This window comes from Plecotus auritus, assembly GCF_963455305.1.
Source record: "Plecotus auritus genome assembly, chromosome: 7".
Classification (NCBI taxonomy): Eukaryota; Metazoa; Chordata; class Mammalia; order Chiroptera; family Vespertilionidae; genus Plecotus; species Plecotus auritus.
This window is the reverse complement of record NC_137774.1, coordinates 38,902,741-38,920,495: the sequence shown is the minus strand read 5'-3', so window position 1 is coordinate 38,920,495 and position 17,755 is coordinate 38,902,741. Positions and strand designations below refer to the sequence as shown.

Below are 17,755 nucleotides of genomic sequence, written 5' to 3'. Positions count from 1 at the left end.
CTGATGGCATTCATCTGGCCTGGCCTGTCTGAGCCGAAGATGCCCCCTCGAGGGACTTCAACTCTCTCTCTTTCTAGACCACAGAAGAGCGTCACCTAGCAACATGGATAAACAGCCAGCACCTTCTCTTCATTCCACCACCCAAAGATCAGTCAGACGTGTGCCCTTGGGAAAACTGAAGGCAGGGAAGGCGTGGCACCACTCGGAGGTGTCCTTGGATAAACAGTTTCCTTAAATGAGTCACGTGCTCCATCAACTCAACCTCATTCCATTCTGTTGGTGCCTCGTGTGTGCCGCCACCACCATCGTCATCAACTGTGATATGTCAATGAATCATTTATGTTCGGATGCTTTCTCACTGTCTCTCTGCAGAGGAGATTAAATGAGCCCTGCGTGACGGCAGCTGATCCACTGAGCTTCACACACGTGATCTTATTGCATCATTCCAGCTCTGAGATGCAAAGAAGACAGACACAGAGAAAAGGTCCTGAAACGCAAAGGACTGCCGAGGAAGGTCACACCAAAGGTAAGAGATGGAACCAGGACCCTGGGTTCCAGATGAAAGGGTCCCAAAAACCAGCCCAGCTTGAACATATAATTCAACTGGTTGATGGACTGAGGGTGATTAGAAACCAAGTGATTTCGGCCTCCTTGACATTAGGGAGGACTCGTGTCCTCTAAAGCCGTGGTGCTGCTGAGTCAGTGAGGTAAGTCTGAGGACACAGTGGCTGGCAGGGAACTCCAGGGATGTGCGGGGCTTGACTCCTGGTTTCCCCCGGCACTTGGTATGTGAGCCTCTCTGAGACAGTCTTCTCCCCTGTACAGCGTGGTGATGGTCCCCACGTGAGCATGACACGATGGATGACCAATCCCTGGCGTGACACCTGCTTACTCAAGGTCATCTCTCCTCCCCACTCTTAGGGATGGGAAAAGAGGTGATGGCTACCTTGAAACCCTACAATGATGCTCCATTTGGACAAAATCACGCAGTGACATGGTCTAAAGAATGTCACATGTCAATCTGAGGTAGAGCTGGACACACTAGCCTTTTCAAATCGGTCAGAAGAGTCAGGTACAGGGCGAAGAAGAGGACAGAGGGCAGTGATGTGGACAGAGGGAGGCAGGAGAGAAGAGGACAGGCCCATGAAGCCTTTGCCAGGGCATCAGGAGTTCTCCAGGGACCACCTGGCACCTCTCCCACTCAGGCCCTGCATATCCAGGCCACAGTTCATGTCCTCTCCACTTGCACCTTCCCAGGGATGGGCTGCTCACTGCCTTCGTGGGCGAACACCCTGGCCTTTGAAAAGATCTTCTGCACACCACGCTGAAATCTGACCATTTCCAGATGTTGGCACCATGGACTAGTCTGTTCCATACTTCACACAACTATCCCTATCTGTCCTCAGATGCTCTCCTCCAAGCTCATCACCTCTGGTTCTGTCCCCCACCCTGAGTCACCGCGGTTTCCCAGCCCTCAGCACACCTTGGGGGGAGTGAGAAAAGAGGGGTGGAGTCACTCCCGCATGTCTGCGTGTGTCACACCAGCTAGTGTCACAGAGGGAGCCCGTCTCCTCCGGGCCTACCCCAAACCCCACTTCTTTACAAATGGGTTTTGTGAGCTGTTTCAATCTAACAAATTCAACTTGGGGGACTCAATGCACAAGGATAACACTAAGGGAAACGCATGCTTATCTGTACCAAGTAAGCAACAGAAGCAGGGCCGACGGAGAGAAAGATGCTAATTTCTTGCCAGCTGTGATGGCCCCCTAATCAGAAGAATCTGAGGTCAAAAACAGGGTCTTCTGCCCCTTTGGCAGCACAAATAAAGGAGGAAGGCTGATGGGAGTAGGAAATATCCCTCCATGTCTCCTTTCAGTCAGACCAGAGCTCCAATCCATGAGCTGCCCCAGCCAGGGAGGGCACTTTGCCAGAGTTACTTGCAGAGTGGCACTCTGGCCACTAGGGGTCAGAGCAGACCAGTGCATAGGCTGCCAGCCCCTCACAGGTGGAGAGACATTCACCCAATACTCCTGCTCTCCTTTGTCCCAGTTCTGGGGTTGGTGGTGACACTCTCCTCTGGCCCTCAGGGCCCCCTTCTGCATGAGGTCATCAGAGGGTTGGGCTAGCTCAGGGTTTCTCAAAATGTGGCTCCCACGTGCCTTGTGTACATATGTTGATACATCAAGTAGCATCCCTTTGCCTTTCCATTTTATTAGGGACCAACAGAAACTTCAACAGCGGGCAGTGGCTGAGCATGGCATTTGAGAACAACAGTTCAGAGATCAATATTTTTCAAATGTGAGTAATACCCAGCTGCTTGAAAAAGAAAACTATTCTGGGTGGAGGAGGGCGATGGGGGAAGGAATGCGGGACATCTGTAACACTGTCAACAATAACTAATGTATATGTTTTTCAAATAAAACTATTCTTGCAAGACTCCAAGACTATGTCCATACACCCCCAGCACCGGTGGCGCCGGCTGCACTGGCCCCTGCCTACTTACTTTTGTCTTTCGATGGTGAGTCTCACTGCCAAAGTTTAATCTCGACTGGAAATGGATTTTTTATATCATCCGCTATGTAAAAATGCAAAATGTGTAAGTGTTTGTAGAACTGGAGGATTCCTGAGAATATCCCCAAGCTTCTCAGAAGCAGGTCTAGTCGTCCATGAACTAACTGTTCTGTTTCTCATGGAAGAAACACTAAGCCGACAGCCAGTGAACTGATTTCAGACGTGGAGAGGAGAAGAGCTACTCTAAGTGGTGTGAGGAGCCAGGAGCACAGCCTGGGGCAGCGACGGGTCTGCTTCTAGGCAGAGGGACAAAGGGTCCCTGGGCTGTAGGGGAGGGGGAACAGCCACAGAGGCAGGGATGGGTGACTGGGGTCGCTGTGAGTCCTGGGACTTCTCGATTATGTTTCTGTGTATCTGTGTGAGGAGACCTGTGACAGCAAGGAGACAGCAGGAACTTCTCCTCCTGGAACTGTTTCATGCACCACTCTTGCAAGGACTTCGTGGCAGTCCAGACAGAACGCCAAGAGGAATGCCAATGATTCTGACACCACAGCACCGTCCAAGGTGCCTGGGAAGAAATAGCGAAACTAAAGACAGTTTCCTGAGCTGGGGCAGACCACAGCCTGGGACACCCACCGAAGGCAGTGATGGAACGCATAGGGCAAAGAGCTAGTGCCCCGACGGGAGGAGGAAACAAAGCTACTCATATCCGGCAGAGCTGGGAAGGTGTGCTTTGGGCGACTGACCGTGACGGCCCCTCCCTCACCCCACAGTGCCTCTCGGACATGGGCATGGAAGCAGAAGGTAGAAGGGACTGTCCTCAGTCCACAGTTGGAAGGAGTTAGGGTTGAAGAGAAAACTTCCCTGGATTACTGGATCAGAGACAAGGAATGGGCAAGGCCTGAAGATCTCCCTCCCCGTAGTCAAGCCACTGGAGTCGGCCCAGAGGCAGGGGACTGGGAAATGGCCTCGCGTCACTGTCCTTTAGACCCACAACCTGAGGTCGCTGCCGGGCCGTTTTATCCGCTGGGCACCTTGGGCACGGTGTCCACGGCCTGCAGGAGTTGACAGGTTACAGAAATATTTGAAAACTGAAAAAACTATTGTTAACTCCAAAAGGCAGAGAGAAACCTGCAAAACGGAAAGCAGCAAATCACTAGATGTCTGCAGTCAGCCACAGCTCGAGTCATGAATAAATTACATCTGCTATGGAGCCGGGAGCATTTGACATGCTTACCAGGATGTGGGCGGAGCCCACGGAGGTGTTCCTAGTTACCTGGTCTCCCATTCACCCCTCCCTCTGCCCGGCTAGCTGCCCTGGCTCCCTCTCCTCCCCCCTCATCATCTCCCCCATCCCCCTTTCCTCTGAATCTCCATTTCTCCCATTTCACCCTGGCCGCCACTGTCCATCAGGGCTGAGACAGATGTCCCAGGAATCTCCCACCAGCCTGGACATGCAGTTCGGCTCCTGCCTGCACCCTCGTGAGGAATCTCGGCAGCTGGCCCTTGGGGCCAGCAGGCCCTGCCCTGTGCTCTGTGCCACTGCCTGGCAGGGGGGCAGACCCCAGGCTTGCCGGGGCCAGGCTAGTGGGTGGAATCTTAATTGAGTTGGGACCCAGAGGCGGTGTCATGTGGCAATTGGGAACACACGCTTCGGAATCTGCCAGACACAGCTTCGATTCCCGAATCTGTTGGGTGACTTGGGACAAATTATTCCGTTTCTTCGGGTCTCCGTTTCCTCATATGCAAAATTACACTCCTAAATATTGAAACTGAGTAAAAGTGATTCTACCCATAATCCCAGCCTCACACAGGGCATAGGGAGCAGCCATGAGAGTTTAGCAAGGGTGGGCAAACTTTTTGACTCGAGGGCCACAATGGGTTCTTAAACTGGACCGGAGGGCCAGAACAAAAGCATGGATGGAGTGTTTGTGTGAACTAATATAAATTCAAAGTAAAGGAGCGGAGGGGAGAGCAAGAGAACCGGATAGAACAGCCGGATCCGGCCCGCGGGCCGTAGTTTGCCCACGGCTGGTTTAGAGGGATGATGGGTGTTAAGCTTTCACTTTACAGGGCAATGCTAACAGCGCACACGTTCACCGGGCATTGACTGTATTCCGGGCCATGCAACCTCTTCGGACTATTTCCATGAATTCTCCCAACAATGCCAAGACACAGGTCCCGTTGATCATCCCTGTGTTGTTAATGTAGCACAGAGACTTGAAAGACTGTGCCCAGGATCACACAGCTGGGATTCTAATACAGGCAGGTCCAACCCCAACCCCACACACTGTCCCCAAAACGGTAGCTTTATAAATCCTTCTGCCACGGGCAATCAACAGAACATTGACTAAGAACCAGAAAACCCGGGTTTGAAACAAGGCTTTACCTCTGAGCGGGTGTGAGGTTTTTTTTGTGGGTTTTTTAAAATATGTTTTTATTGATTTCAGAGAGGAAGGGAGAGGGAGAAAGAGATAGAAATATCAATGATGAGAGAGAATCATCGATAGGCTGCCTCCTGCATGCCCCCTACTGGGGATCGAGCCCACAAACTGGGCATGTGCCCTCCGGACCAGGAATCGAACCATGACCTCCTGGTTCATGGGTCAACACTCAGCCACTGAGCCATGCCGGCCGGGCAGTGGGTGTAGGTTTGAGCAGTCCTGTGGCCTCTCATCCTGTCCCCTGTGTGGGACTGGAAATATCAAGACCCGTGCTAACCGGAAAGGGTAACAGCCAGGCTCAGATCAGATGCTGGACGTCAGTGCTGTGTGGACCAGCAAGCGCTTGGCAAACACATGACAACGGATCTTCTTTATGCCAGGCCAGCGAAGTGGCTGTCCCAGATCCACTTGAATACTCCCAGGGACAGGGAGCTCGCTACTTATTTTAGCAGCTCATTCTGGCTAGAAAGTCCTTCTCTTTGCAAAGTCCACAGGGACTTGCCTCTAACTCCATCACACTGGCCCTGGCCAGGTCCTCGGTGCCCTGCCAGCTGAAGAAATCCTTGCGGAACCCCACACCAGCTGCTGAAGACAGCGACGACCTGTGTCCTTGCTCCTGTCATTCTGCCCTGGGCGCCTGACCACAGAAGGAGGCAGGTGGGAGCAGGAGTGTTCTTGGTTTGCACTGGCTTCTCCCCTGCTAACTCTTCCCCCAGCCCCAGACTCCGGGCCAGCAGGAGAGGATCCAGGTCAAGACACTCACACTCACACTTCCTGATGCCCCTGTCCTCTGCCAACCCCTGCAGTGCCCCTGCTGGTCCTGCCACATCTGGCTGGCACTGGGCTCTGGGGTCAGGATCATGTGGATCTTGGACCTCTTCCCTTGTTTGTCCCGACCCTCCCGGCCACAGCAATCGGCAGCCGCCCTTGTGCCCGTACCTTGAAGGACTCCAGGAATCCCCCGTGGCCCCCATTCTCAAACTTGTACTCTTCAGGGCCAAGTCCCAGCATGGCCTGTGTGTGGGCATGGAGCTCATCATGAAGGTTGTCCAAGAGGGCAGCCCTCGTCCGGTCCTGGGAGGGAGGAGGGTGGAGTTTGTGGAGCAGGCACTGAGAGCAGAGGGGGCTCCAGATGCCTGGATGAGGACTGCTCTTGGGGCCAAGTGCATCTTGGTGATGGTGTGGACCTCAGGCCAGGCTGGGCTCCACGCTCACAAATGTCGCAATTGACACTACAGCTCAATGCCCAGCCCTCTGCTCTCTTCCCTCTGCCCCTTCTCGGTGGGCCGCCCCACCCTCCCAGCTCTACCTGACTCCTGGCCCGGCCCAGATCTCTACCCCAAGCTCCACATCCATATACCACTGCCCACTGCTCCTCTCCATCCAGATGTTCCTCCAGAGCCATCCATACAACCTCCAGGGGGCGCCATGCACCCAGATCGGGACTGGCCCTTTCAGTAACCCAGCCTGTGCAGGCACCTCCAGATCAGCAGTCCCTAGCACAGCTACCTCCCACAGGTGGGGGTGTCTCCGTGGTGCCAGCAGGCCAGTCAGCACTCACCTGTATACACAGGGCCACCTCCAGACATGCTTCTGTTGCTTCAGGAGCCCCCCTCCTTGAGATCCCATCATCCCGGTGGGTCACTCCTACCTCCTACCACAGTCTCCTACTAACCCCCCAATCAGGCCACAATCTTTAGGGACAAATAGGCAACTGTCTCCAAAATCTTCTTCTGTTCCACCTGCAGGAAACTCGGTACTTGTCCATGAGGTTGCCTCCTCCACCTCCTACTCTCACCATTTCATTAGCACCTCAGTGCTAAGACCATCACCTCCCTCCACTTCAGGGACATCCTGTCCTCACCATACTCCGCAGCTTGTCATCATTTAGGACATGTCTGACTTCTCCCCGCCTATGCCTCACTCTCCCCTTACTATTGTCCATTCCCTTCCCCTTCTCATTCCACCCGCTCTCAAACTCAGGAACATCTGCTTCCCCTCTCTCCTCCTCACCAGGACTGCTCAGGAACTATCATGCCTGGAACCATCATGCCAGGGCTCCCAGAGCTGGTGTCTGACTTGCTCTCTGCTCAGCCATCCCTGTTCCTGTCCTGGGAACCAACCTCCTGATGATCCCAGTAATTGCAACCCCACCCCCACATCCCTGACTGTATCCTGACTCAATTCTGTTTTTCTAATTCTTCCCTCTGCCTGAAATGTCTCTCAATGCCTGGCTTACCTGGTTAACATCCTATATCTCCACAGACTAGAAATGGCAAGTTCTCTTTAGGGACTCTCTTTGGAAGTGGACACACAATACTTCTCCATAGAGAAATGTCCTCTTCCTGTCACCCTAAGCCCACTTGTGCTATGGGAACCACATGGCATCATTGTCCTCATATATCTGTATTCCAATGAGAATGGTGATGGAAAAGACTTTACCATCACTGGTCTCTAGTACTTAGCAGTTCCAGCACACAGGACTTACTCTAAAACCATTTTTTTTGTTAAAATGTATTTGTGCAAACTCTGGTCCATCCCATCTACTGTTACCAGCAATCCTAAAGGTAAAAAGGCCCATGGCCTCTAAGGTAGACCTAGCCTCCCTTTACTTCTCCAGCCTTTGTTTAATCTCACAATGCTTCCCTCAATTGCCATGGTGCATGAAAAAGCAGGATACAGTGGGTAGACAAATCCTTATTCATCTTCCGATTTGCTTTAGGAATCCCATCCTAAGGAGCCTTGTGTGTGATCCCCAGACGGGCTCGTGTTCTCAATGCTTGTGATACCAGGTCAACCGTAGGATTCATCACACCCCACTAGAATTTCCTTAATATCCCTGTCAGACCAGAGAGGTGCTCACCTTGAGGGCATGGACTGTGTGCCTGGTCCAAAGCTTATTCCCATTTGTCCTGAGACATTGCAGCTTTTTGCAGGGCAAGGAGCCTAAAAGGGTGTTAGTGCCATCTCTACAGGGTGGTTTGGAGCACTGAAGAGGATTGGTGTAAAGGGAGAAGCCAGGCTGTCTCCAAAACCTTGTTCAGCCTTGGGGCGTGAGAAAGAATTGCCTCTGGGCTCTGGTGAGATGCAAGAGCCACAGGAAAAAGCTCAGCTGAACCAGAGCTCAGGGGCTGAGGGCGGAGAGAGGCTCTGACCCCAGAAGAGATTTGGAAGCGGTGCCTGTGGAGGAGATGAGTGTGGACCCCGGGCCCTGGGACATTCCCTGTCCCCTCTTCAGTGCTATGGGCCAACAGAGGAGATGCTCAGAATGCTGTTCAGTGCAATTGGAGCAGGGTGGAGTTTCTGTCCAGGTGCAGGTGGCAGTCAGTGTTCAGGAACTCCTTGCTGCTGGTTAAACCCTACAGCATTCTGCAACGTGGACGCCAGGGGGCACTTAAGACCATATTTTGCCCATGTACTGGTGGGAGATGAAGTCAAACAAAATGTGGGTTCCCAGGGGCAGCCCTGACATAAAGGGTCCCTGCCCCAATGCTCATCAGTCAATTTCCCCCAAAGTCCCATTGTCCTGAGCCTCAAGAATGTCACATTTGTAGAGCAGATGGTTCCTCAGAGACTAATTATTCCCAACCTATAAGTCACACTAACACGCTGGAGGCCCAGAAGAAACAGACTTGCTCAAGGCTCTGAAGGTTTATAAAGTTAAATTTTATAGAATCTAAATTAAATTTATGTTTAAGAGTGTTTCATTAAATTTTCTTTAAAATAGACTGTAGATTACTCAATAGTATGAGAAAAATAGAGTAACATTGTTAGCATATATAAAATAGACACAAATATTTTAAAACTGTATCTATAGGGCTTGTAGGAGCCCCATCTGCCATGGCAGCTGACATGCGCTCTGGCCCAGGACCTGGGACCACAGGCTTCCCAGGAGCTGAGGTGAGTTGCCCACAAGGTGCAGGTGGTTCCACATCTGGAAGTTCAGTGACGGCTGTGCCTGGAGCCTGCTATGGCTCTGGAGAGGGTACTAGAGTTGGCATTTCCTCTTTAGGTGTTTCTTCATCTTGCTCTGAGCTGCTTCTGTAGATACAAGAAGAGAACATGTTACCACCATAACTGCCTTTTTTGTGCCTTTCTAGGAAGGGAACCTCCCATCTCCATCACTGAAGTCCCAGTTCAAGCCCCCACCCCAGGAAGTCCTCCAGACTGCAGGCCACAGTCCCTGACCTGAGCGACTCTGTGCTCCTGCCTAACCCAGCCTCTGGGAGCTCTTCCCTGTGTGGCCCAGCCCCATCCCCTCCCCACTCACCCACACTTCCCAATTCCACATGCACAGCTCTCTTTGACTCCCTCCCTTTTTTCTAGGAGAAGCCCTCAGACCGCTGCCATCTTGCAGAAATCCCACCATATGTGGGAACCAGGGTGTTTCCACCTTCTCCAAGTCACAGTCCCCATACTCTCCTTAAGGCTCTGATCCAAAGCCCATTCACTTTTTCTGCTGGTCCAGAGATCCACTTTCTGCTTCAAAATATGAGAAGATGCGGGGATACTTCGAGGAAGAAGTCACATTGACTGTCCTGTGGACTCTACCTGCCTTTGCAGCCTAGTGTGACTGAGTCACTCCTGACTAGAAGGAAGCGCTGGAGTGCAGTCTGGGGACAGAGCATTTGCTGAATGAATGAGCCCAAACCAGCCTCATCTCAGATAGATGGGTGAGCCTGGGGTCCCATTTCTCACCCCTAGGATTTCTAATCGACTTGACCCACTACAGGGATGCATAATGGAATCTCCAATCTCTTTATCACAAGAGAAAATAGCTTAGCCTAAGGCCTGAGGAGAATCACAAATAAGGCAGAAGCTTCTTTAAGAAGAAAATGGCCAATTAGAACAACCATAGCCCCTCCAGCCACCTCTCCAGTGTCCAGGCACCCAGAGGGCCTTTTCCCAGGAGGAACCACCCCCCTACCCCCCTGAGTCCCTACAATAACCCTATGAGGCTGGGCCTAGGCTCTCCCCATGTTCAGAGAAACAAACACTCAGAAAGATGCAGTGACCTGAAGACTCACAGCAAGCAGGTGGCTGAGTGGCCACTGTGCTGTGGAGGGGCAGGGCTCACCTGGTACATGGTTGGTCCCATACACGTTGGTTAGTAGCAAATGTTCTGTATTAACACAGAAGGGTGGGTGGGGACAATGGTGGGGCCGCTGCCCAGGAAGCTGGGCACCAAGTACTTGATCAGTATGCCCAGTCACTGTTCCTGGGCAGCCTGTACTGTACATACTTCTATTTTATTTTATTTTTGCCCTGTAAGGGTCAAGTTTATTTGGAAGCCTGAGTGAGTGGTGTTGGGGTCAATATGAAGGCCCAGGGCTGGGATGTCTGGCCTCCATGTTGGGCTCAGGATGCCCCCCAGGGAGGCCAGTCCTTGGCCTCTGGCCACCCAGCTCTGAGTCTGGGCACAGGATGGAGCCCGCACCCTGGGAAGCAGAGTCCTGGCTCCAGGGAGGGCAGGTGGAGAAGGTGAGGACAGTTCTCCCTACGTGGGTCAGGGTCCAGAAAAACAGACTTGCTCAAAGCTCTGAGGGTTTATAGGGTTAAATTTTATAGAATCTAAATTAAGTTTATGTTTAGGAATATTTCATTAATTGTTCTCTAAATACACTCTATGTTACTAAATATCATAAAAAATACAGTAAAATTGTAAACACATGTAACATGAACACAAAACGTTTAACACTACATCTAAATGGGGGTGGGAGTGCCCTTTCTTCCATGGCAGTTGACAATCGCTGTGGCCTGGGTTCTGGCACCACAGGCCTCACAGAAGTTGGGTGAGTTGCTCAAATGCTGCAGTTGGTTCTTCTGCCTCTAGAAGTTCAGTGAAAGCTGGGCCTGGATCCGGCTCTGGCTCTGGAGAGGCCACTTGGGTGGCGTTGCCTCTTGAGGGTTTTCCTGATGTTGCTCTGGAACGGGTTCTGTAGATCCAAGAAGAGGACATGTTACCACCCTCACTGCCTTTTGTGTGCCTTCCAAAGGCACACTCACCCACACCACCTCCAGAGGCCTCTTCCTCCTCCTGTCTCGGCCTCAGTGGGCTCAGGTGCTCCCAATGTGACTGGAGGTACTGGGCCTGGTTTGGCAGGTTGAGGACTGGAAAGTTGAGCCCTATGGAGGCCAACAGCATCATCAGGCTGGGAAATTCTGGAGGTGCTGGTCCAGCCAGATGCCCAGCGTGCAGGAGATGGCCCTGGGGAGAGAGAGAGGTGGGCAGCAGAGTCTGAGGTGTGCCCATTCCTTCCACACGGCCCTCCCAGAGGTCCTTTGCCTCCTGCTCCTGCCCACCCAGAAGCCAGACCGACTCCTTGTCCACCTTCAGTCTGGCAGTCCTGGCAGAGACGCGCCTGGTCACCCAGGAGGCGCTGGCAGAAAGCACTCCTAACTGACAGCTCTGGATCAGTGAGGGAACCACCTGTCCCCTTCTTCAAAGGAACCTGACATGGTCTCTCAGAGTCCCTGTTCCCTCCCATTAGGACTGAGAGGGCTGGTGTCCACCTTGTTCATGTCATTCAATGGCACAGAGTAGGTGCTTCAGGAATACTGACCAATGAGCGAACAAACGAACCCCAGGGCCTTCCTATCACCTCAAACTTTGGCTCCTGCACCTACATGCTGCATAATTCACTAGCTGTGCTGTGTGGTTCTTTGCCTCCCACTGAAACTGAACTCCCACCTGCTGGGGTACACCTGACAAGCTGCCACTGAGAATGTTCTACCAGATTAGTGAGCAAAATCCCGGGATAGGGGTGCAGGCAGGGCTGGGATTAGGAGCGGAAGGGTATGAATTTTCTGAGGGTCTGACTCTCTCACTGAGCTCCCACTGCTCGCCCACACCACCCATATCCACATGCACAGCTCTCTGATTCATGTCCTTTTTTCTAGGAGAAGCCCTCAGACCTCTGCCCTCTTGCAGAAATCACACCATGTGTGGGATCCAGGGTTCTGCCAGAACCTTGAATTCACAGTCCGCATACTCCCCTCCTGGCTCTGACCCAAAACTGACTCACGTTTTCTGCTGGAACAGAGGTTCACCTTCCTCTTCACAAGACAGGAAGATGCAGCCACAGGTAGAGGAGGCCAGGAGGACGTCACATCGGCTGTCCTGTGGACACCACGAGCCTCTGCAGCCTAGTGTGACTGAATCGCTCCTGACTAGAAGGAAGCTCTGGAGTGCAGGCTTAGGATCTGCTCTGTGCACTGGATTATGGTCAGTGCCTAGAGATGAGTCTGTACCTGGCTGGGCTTCTAATATTTTTGCTGAATGAATGAGCCCAAACCAGCTCCATCTCAGATAGCTGGGTGACGCTGGGGCCCCACTACTCACCTCTGGCATCTCTGATCTGGAGTCACCTGGGACAGGGACCCCTAATGGGATCTCCAATCTCTTTATGAAATGAGAAAAGAGCTTAGCCCAAGGCCCCAAAGAGAATCACAAATTTGGCAGAGGCTTCCTCAACAGGAAGAGGAAATGACCAACTGGCTCAATCACAGCCCCTCCAGCAGACCTCTCCACTGTCTAGGCACCCAGAGAAAACTTACCTGTAGGACCCCAGCCAGTCCCTACAATAACCCTATGAGCTGGCTCCCGGGATCACCGAGGGTTCAGAGGAACAAACACTCAGGGAGTGCAGTGACCTGAAGGCAAACAGCCAACAGGTGGCCTGGTGACCATGTGCTCTGGAGGGAGAGGGGCTCACCTGGTAAATAATTGGTCCCACAGCTGTTGGGTGGTAGCAAATGTTCTGTAGTAACAGACAGGAATGAAGGTGGGTTCCCTGCTCAGGAATTCGACCACTTTGTCCAGACAGTGTGCCGGGGCGATGCGCACCATACAGGTCTTTTTTTTTTTCTCCCTGTGAGGCCGAAGTTCATTGCGAAACTCCAGTATGTGGTACTAGGGCCAGTTGGCTGGTTGGCAGCTGGATCCTAAGGTTAAGCTGACTGGCCTCGGTGTTCTGCTCAGATGCCCGCAATCAGAGACCAGCCCTTGACCTCTTGCCACCCAGCTCTGAGTCTGGGCACAGGCTGGAGCTGGCTCCCAGGGAAGCAGAGTCCTGGCTTCCAGGAAGGGCAGGTCTTCAAGGCCAGAACCTTCTCGCTAGGAATGTTGGGCATCCTGAGGCCAAAACACATCTCCCATGATTCTCCAGCTCAACACTGCCCTCCTGACTCCCACCTGCCAGAGCGTTCTGGTTATTGAACAGAGCAGTGAGGAGCTCCCAGTGAGGGGCAACCCCCTTAGGTTCCAGGCTGTGAGCGCATTCAAACCCAAAAAGGTTTCCCTTTGGTTTCCAGGGTCTGTGTCTGTAGTAAACTGAACTGTTCACAGAAAAGCAGCTGGGTCCTTCTGGGCAAGGCCAAGGCAGGGTGAAGGGCAGGGGGAGGGGCAGGGCTAGAAGGTGGAACTGGAGTGTCCAAAGATGCAGACGGGGAAGTGCTTGACGTGGGAGGACCACTGGGCTGCCAGCTGGAGAAATGTCACGTCGTTCCACTCCACATCGTCGATGATGACCGGCAGCATGTTCTGCTGGTGCTTGGCCTTGCAAACCAGGCGACGGATGCCCTTGATGCACTGGCTATTGGACTCCACATCCTCGTCCTTGATTTCCTTGGGAGCCTTCTTTTTTTTCTCCTTGGTGACCACTGTCATGGACATGGCAGGTGTTGCTGTGGCCTTGCCACTGCTGTGCAGCCTGCTGACCTGGACAGACTGGAAGAAGCACTTGAGTGTGCTTTTGGCGGTAGGCAGGTCTTTCTTCTCCACGACTCTCTTTGTGTGTATTGGCTGGGCTGCCGTCCAGTAATCCACCTGCAGCTCCATCATCTCTGCATGGACACTCTGGCTGCGGGAGGACAGGCCCCCACTCATTGACGGGGGGGAGAGTGTGTTGGATGAGGCCTTCCTGGCAGGGGTCGGAAACTCACTGGAGCATGAGGGGGCCGCATCACCTGAGTCTCCTGACATGGATGAAGATGGTTCCACTCTTCCAACCTTCACTGCCCCCACAAAGGGGATGAACTTCTTTGAGGACTTCTCGTTGGGGCGCTGCTGCTTAGACATGAGCATGGCCTCTGCGATGGGCAGCAGGTAGACACAGTTGGCCCCCGCGACGTATTCTGTGATTCTCGACACAACGTCCTGTGTGTCCTGCAAGGTGTTCAGAGACTCCAGGTTGTTGAACATGTCCCACCAGTACAGGTCATGGAAGAAGTTGTAGTAGCGGCAATCCATGGAGCCCAGGTAGCTGGCCAAGGGGTGGGAACCCAGTGGGATGACCAGGAAGCGCATGTAGTCTAGCCATTGGGGTGGCTGGTGGGACAGCTGCTCCACGAAGACCCCCAGCACAGCGCTGAAGTAGGGCTGTGCTCCTGCCACCGCGATCTTCACAGGTGTCAGAGCCTGGGAATTGCAGTTGCAGTATCTCTGCATCCAGGAGACGATGATGCTGAAGGCCTCCTGGACGTCATCTGTGGAGCAAGTGCACACCACGGGCAGCGTGTGCCCCTGCAGGATGTCCGAAAGTAACTGGCCCTGCCATTCTGAGATGTTAACCAGGATGATGTTCTCAGGCAGCTTATCGTGGGAAATGAGGATGTTGTTTAGCTGGTCACACACGGGCTTCCTGGGGATCTGCCGCTGTCTCTGTGGTTCTGGGTCCTCGTTGTCCGGTCTGTTGCACCACTCATTCAGGGATGTGCTGCAGCCCCGGTGGCCAGACTGCTTCCTCTTGGACCTCCTGGAGGGGATGCCTAGAGACTTGGTGAAGCGCACTATGGATGGCAGCTTCCTGGTGAACCAACCCCGGGCGGAGGACTCTGCCTCCCGGCTGTCCTCCAGCTGTGCCAGCTGCTCCCCAGGGGAGCGAATTCTATGGGCCATTGAGTCAGAGCCACTATCACTTGACGTGCTGTCAAAGTATCGCCTGAGCTTGGGCTTTGGGGTGCTGGGGACGCTGATATCGTTCTCCATGTCCAGGCTACTCTCGCTTGAGCTCTCCACAATGTCATACCGACGGTCCAGGGCCTTCTCCACTTTGGGGACATGTCTCACAAGGGCCTGTTCTGAGGACGCGACCTTCTCCGACACTTGGGCCATGAGCATAGATGCCACGGCTTTCTGGTGGTAATTCTGTTGCCAGGTCATGCACCTCCTTCTTACTATCAGGTTCCCTTCCTCAAAGTTCTTCTCCTGGGACTGCCTGTGGGCAGCACTGTAGCTGGCCACCTGGTAAAAGAATCTCTCAGACTGGCCGGCAGAGTCGGTAGGCGAGGTGTGGGCCGTGGTGCTGGCCTGCCTGGCACTGGCCTCATGATCGATGGGCTGGCTGGACAGGGAGGCCATCCGGATCTTGTCCACCTTAGTGGTGGGTGTGCTGTAGGCCACAAATTTGGAGTCACTGTGGCTTGGCTGCTTGCCTCCCGGGGAGCACGTGTTCTCAGGCAGGTGGGCCAGACTCAGAGGTTCCTTTCGGATCCTGGCGCTGTGGAGGCCGCACATCTCCATCTGCAAGCTAGAGTCTGACAGGCCTTCGATGCATGGCCTGAGCTTGGGATTGGGGCTGCTGAGGACACTGTGATTGTCCTTCATGTCTGGGCCGCTAGACAGGCCTTTGAAGTATGGCCTGAGCTTAGGTATGGGAGTGCTGAGGACGCTGTCATCGTCCTCAATGTCTGGGCCACTGTCACTGGGGTTCTCCAGCATGTCATACAGGAGGTCCAGGTCCTCCTCAACCTCCGGGACATGCTCCCCATGGTCCTGCTCAGGGTCCAGGACCTCCTCCCACACTTGGACTGTGTGCAGCCATAACAGGACTTTCTGGTGGTAGTTCTGTTGCCCGGTCATGGTCCTCTCTCTCACTTCCGGATTCCCCTCATTGAAGTCATCCTCCTCCTGGTCCTGCCTGTAGGCATCATTGGAACTGGCCTCCAGCTTGGAGAAGAAGTCCTCACACTTGCACTCAGAGTAGTTATCCGAGGACTCAGCCTTGGGACTGGCTTGCCTGGCGCTGTCCTCATGGTCGATGGGCGGCCTGGACAGGGAGGCCATCTGGATCTTGTCCACCTTGCTGGTGGGTGTGCTATAGGACACAAATGTATTGTCACTCTCACATGGCTGCTTGCCTCCCAAGGCCCACGCATTCTCTGGCATTTGGGCCAGACTCAGAGGCTCCATTTGGGTCATGTCACTGTGGCTGCCCCACATCTCCGTCTGCGAGCTAGAGTCTGACGGGCCTTCAAAGTATGGCCTGAGCTTGGGCCTGGGGATGCTGAGGACGCTCTCATCATCCTCCATGTATGGGTCACTTTTCCTGGGGTTCCCCATCATGTCAGACTGACGGTCCCTCTCTGACACTTTGGACCTGTGAAACAGCGCCAGGACTTTTCGCTTCAAGTTTCCTCGTATTGATCGCCGCTGCTTCTTTGGCTTCCCCTTCTCAAAGTCATCCTTGTGCAGGTCCTGTCTGTGCTTTCTACTGCAGCTGGCCTTCCGCTCAGAAAAGGAGCTCTCACCCTGCCACTCGGTGTAGTTACCTGCGGACTTGGCCTTCGGGCTGGCCTGCATGGCACCGTCCTCATGTTCGATGGGCTGACTGCACAGGGAGGAGATCCAGATCTTGGCCACCTTGGTGGAGGACTCCTGCACACTGCTGTAGAGGCTCAGCATCTGGCCACACTTGGGGTTTTGCTGCATGACCTCAGCCATGTGGATGGCGCCCGTGGCCAGTGTCTTGTAGCGCACGGCAGTCCTGTTCTTATAGCGCTTCCTCTGCTCCAGCATGACCTGTAGCTTGTTGCCTTCTCCCTTGAGGAAGTGGGAGTACTGCAGGGAGAAGGTCAGCGCCAGGTCGGTCTCCACTGGTCCACTGGGAGGCAGCACAATCTCTTGGGACCTCAGGATGCCCTTGGAGTCCTGCATCTTCACAGAAATCACCACAGAGTTGAGGTCTTTTGCCAGCTCCTTGAAGATCACTAGCTTCTTTAAAGTGAGACTGCACCACCTGGGCACGCAGCCGGGTCTGGAGCAGTCCACCGCCCAGATGGCGAACAGCTTCTGGGGTACCTGTGTTTTGAGCACAGTGGATGTGCTGGCCAGGCCCACAGTTCGTGAGGAAGCTGCAGCTGCTGGCACCTTACTGGTCCTTTTCCTACTCAGGGTTGATGGTTTGTCCTCCTGTGGTGGGACAGAGGAGGGACATGATTGGTGACAAGAGGTGGGGCATAAGTGATCGAGTGTGGAGACACAAAAAGTGGCCACTCGCTAACCTGTGATTAGGTCAGGGAAGGCCTGGGTGGTGGTCTTTTAAACTCAGAGACCTGAAGTTGTCACAAAGGATGTCCTAAAGTTAAAAATTTTAACTAAAAGCAATTTATGGTGGGTCACCATGTGCTAGGCTGGAATCCTCTCTTAAAAAAAGTCAATCTTTACCTTCACTGAACATGCCTTTAACTTAACTGAACATAGCTTTAGAATGTCAAAGGAATTTTCCTTGTTCTGGACACTCTGTGCTCTGTGGAGACCACAAATCCCCTCATTGTTATTGAGTTCATTGTTGGCTATTCTATCCTATATCCACCTATGGAAAGAAGTATGTGTCTATCATTTTACTTTTTATCCAGTCTATCACCAATGGATTTCATGCAACCCACATACATCTCCACTTTTGACTGTAATATCTAAAATAAGGTGAAAACTGCCATTCTCCAGAGCATTATTTCAATCCATTGAGATTTTGCTTCAAGGCAATTGACAGTTTGGCTCAGATAAAATCGCAACAATCATT

At 53.1% G+C, this 17,755-nt stretch overlaps 1 long non-coding RNA gene across 1 annotated transcript; it reads right to left on the bottom strand.

Moving 5' to 3' along the window:
• Positions 1 to 10,496: 10,496 nt before the first annotated feature.
• On the bottom strand, positions 10,497 to 12,836 carry LOC308252523. Its single transcript, XR_013961042.1, has 3 exons — positions 12,671 to 12,836; positions 11,981 to 12,075; positions 10,497 to 11,163 (listed from the first exon to the last, which is right to left on the bottom strand). It is a non-coding gene; the product is annotated as an uncharacterized lncRNA (long non-coding RNA).
• Between the last annotated feature and the right edge of the window lie 4,919 nt (positions 12,837 to 17,755).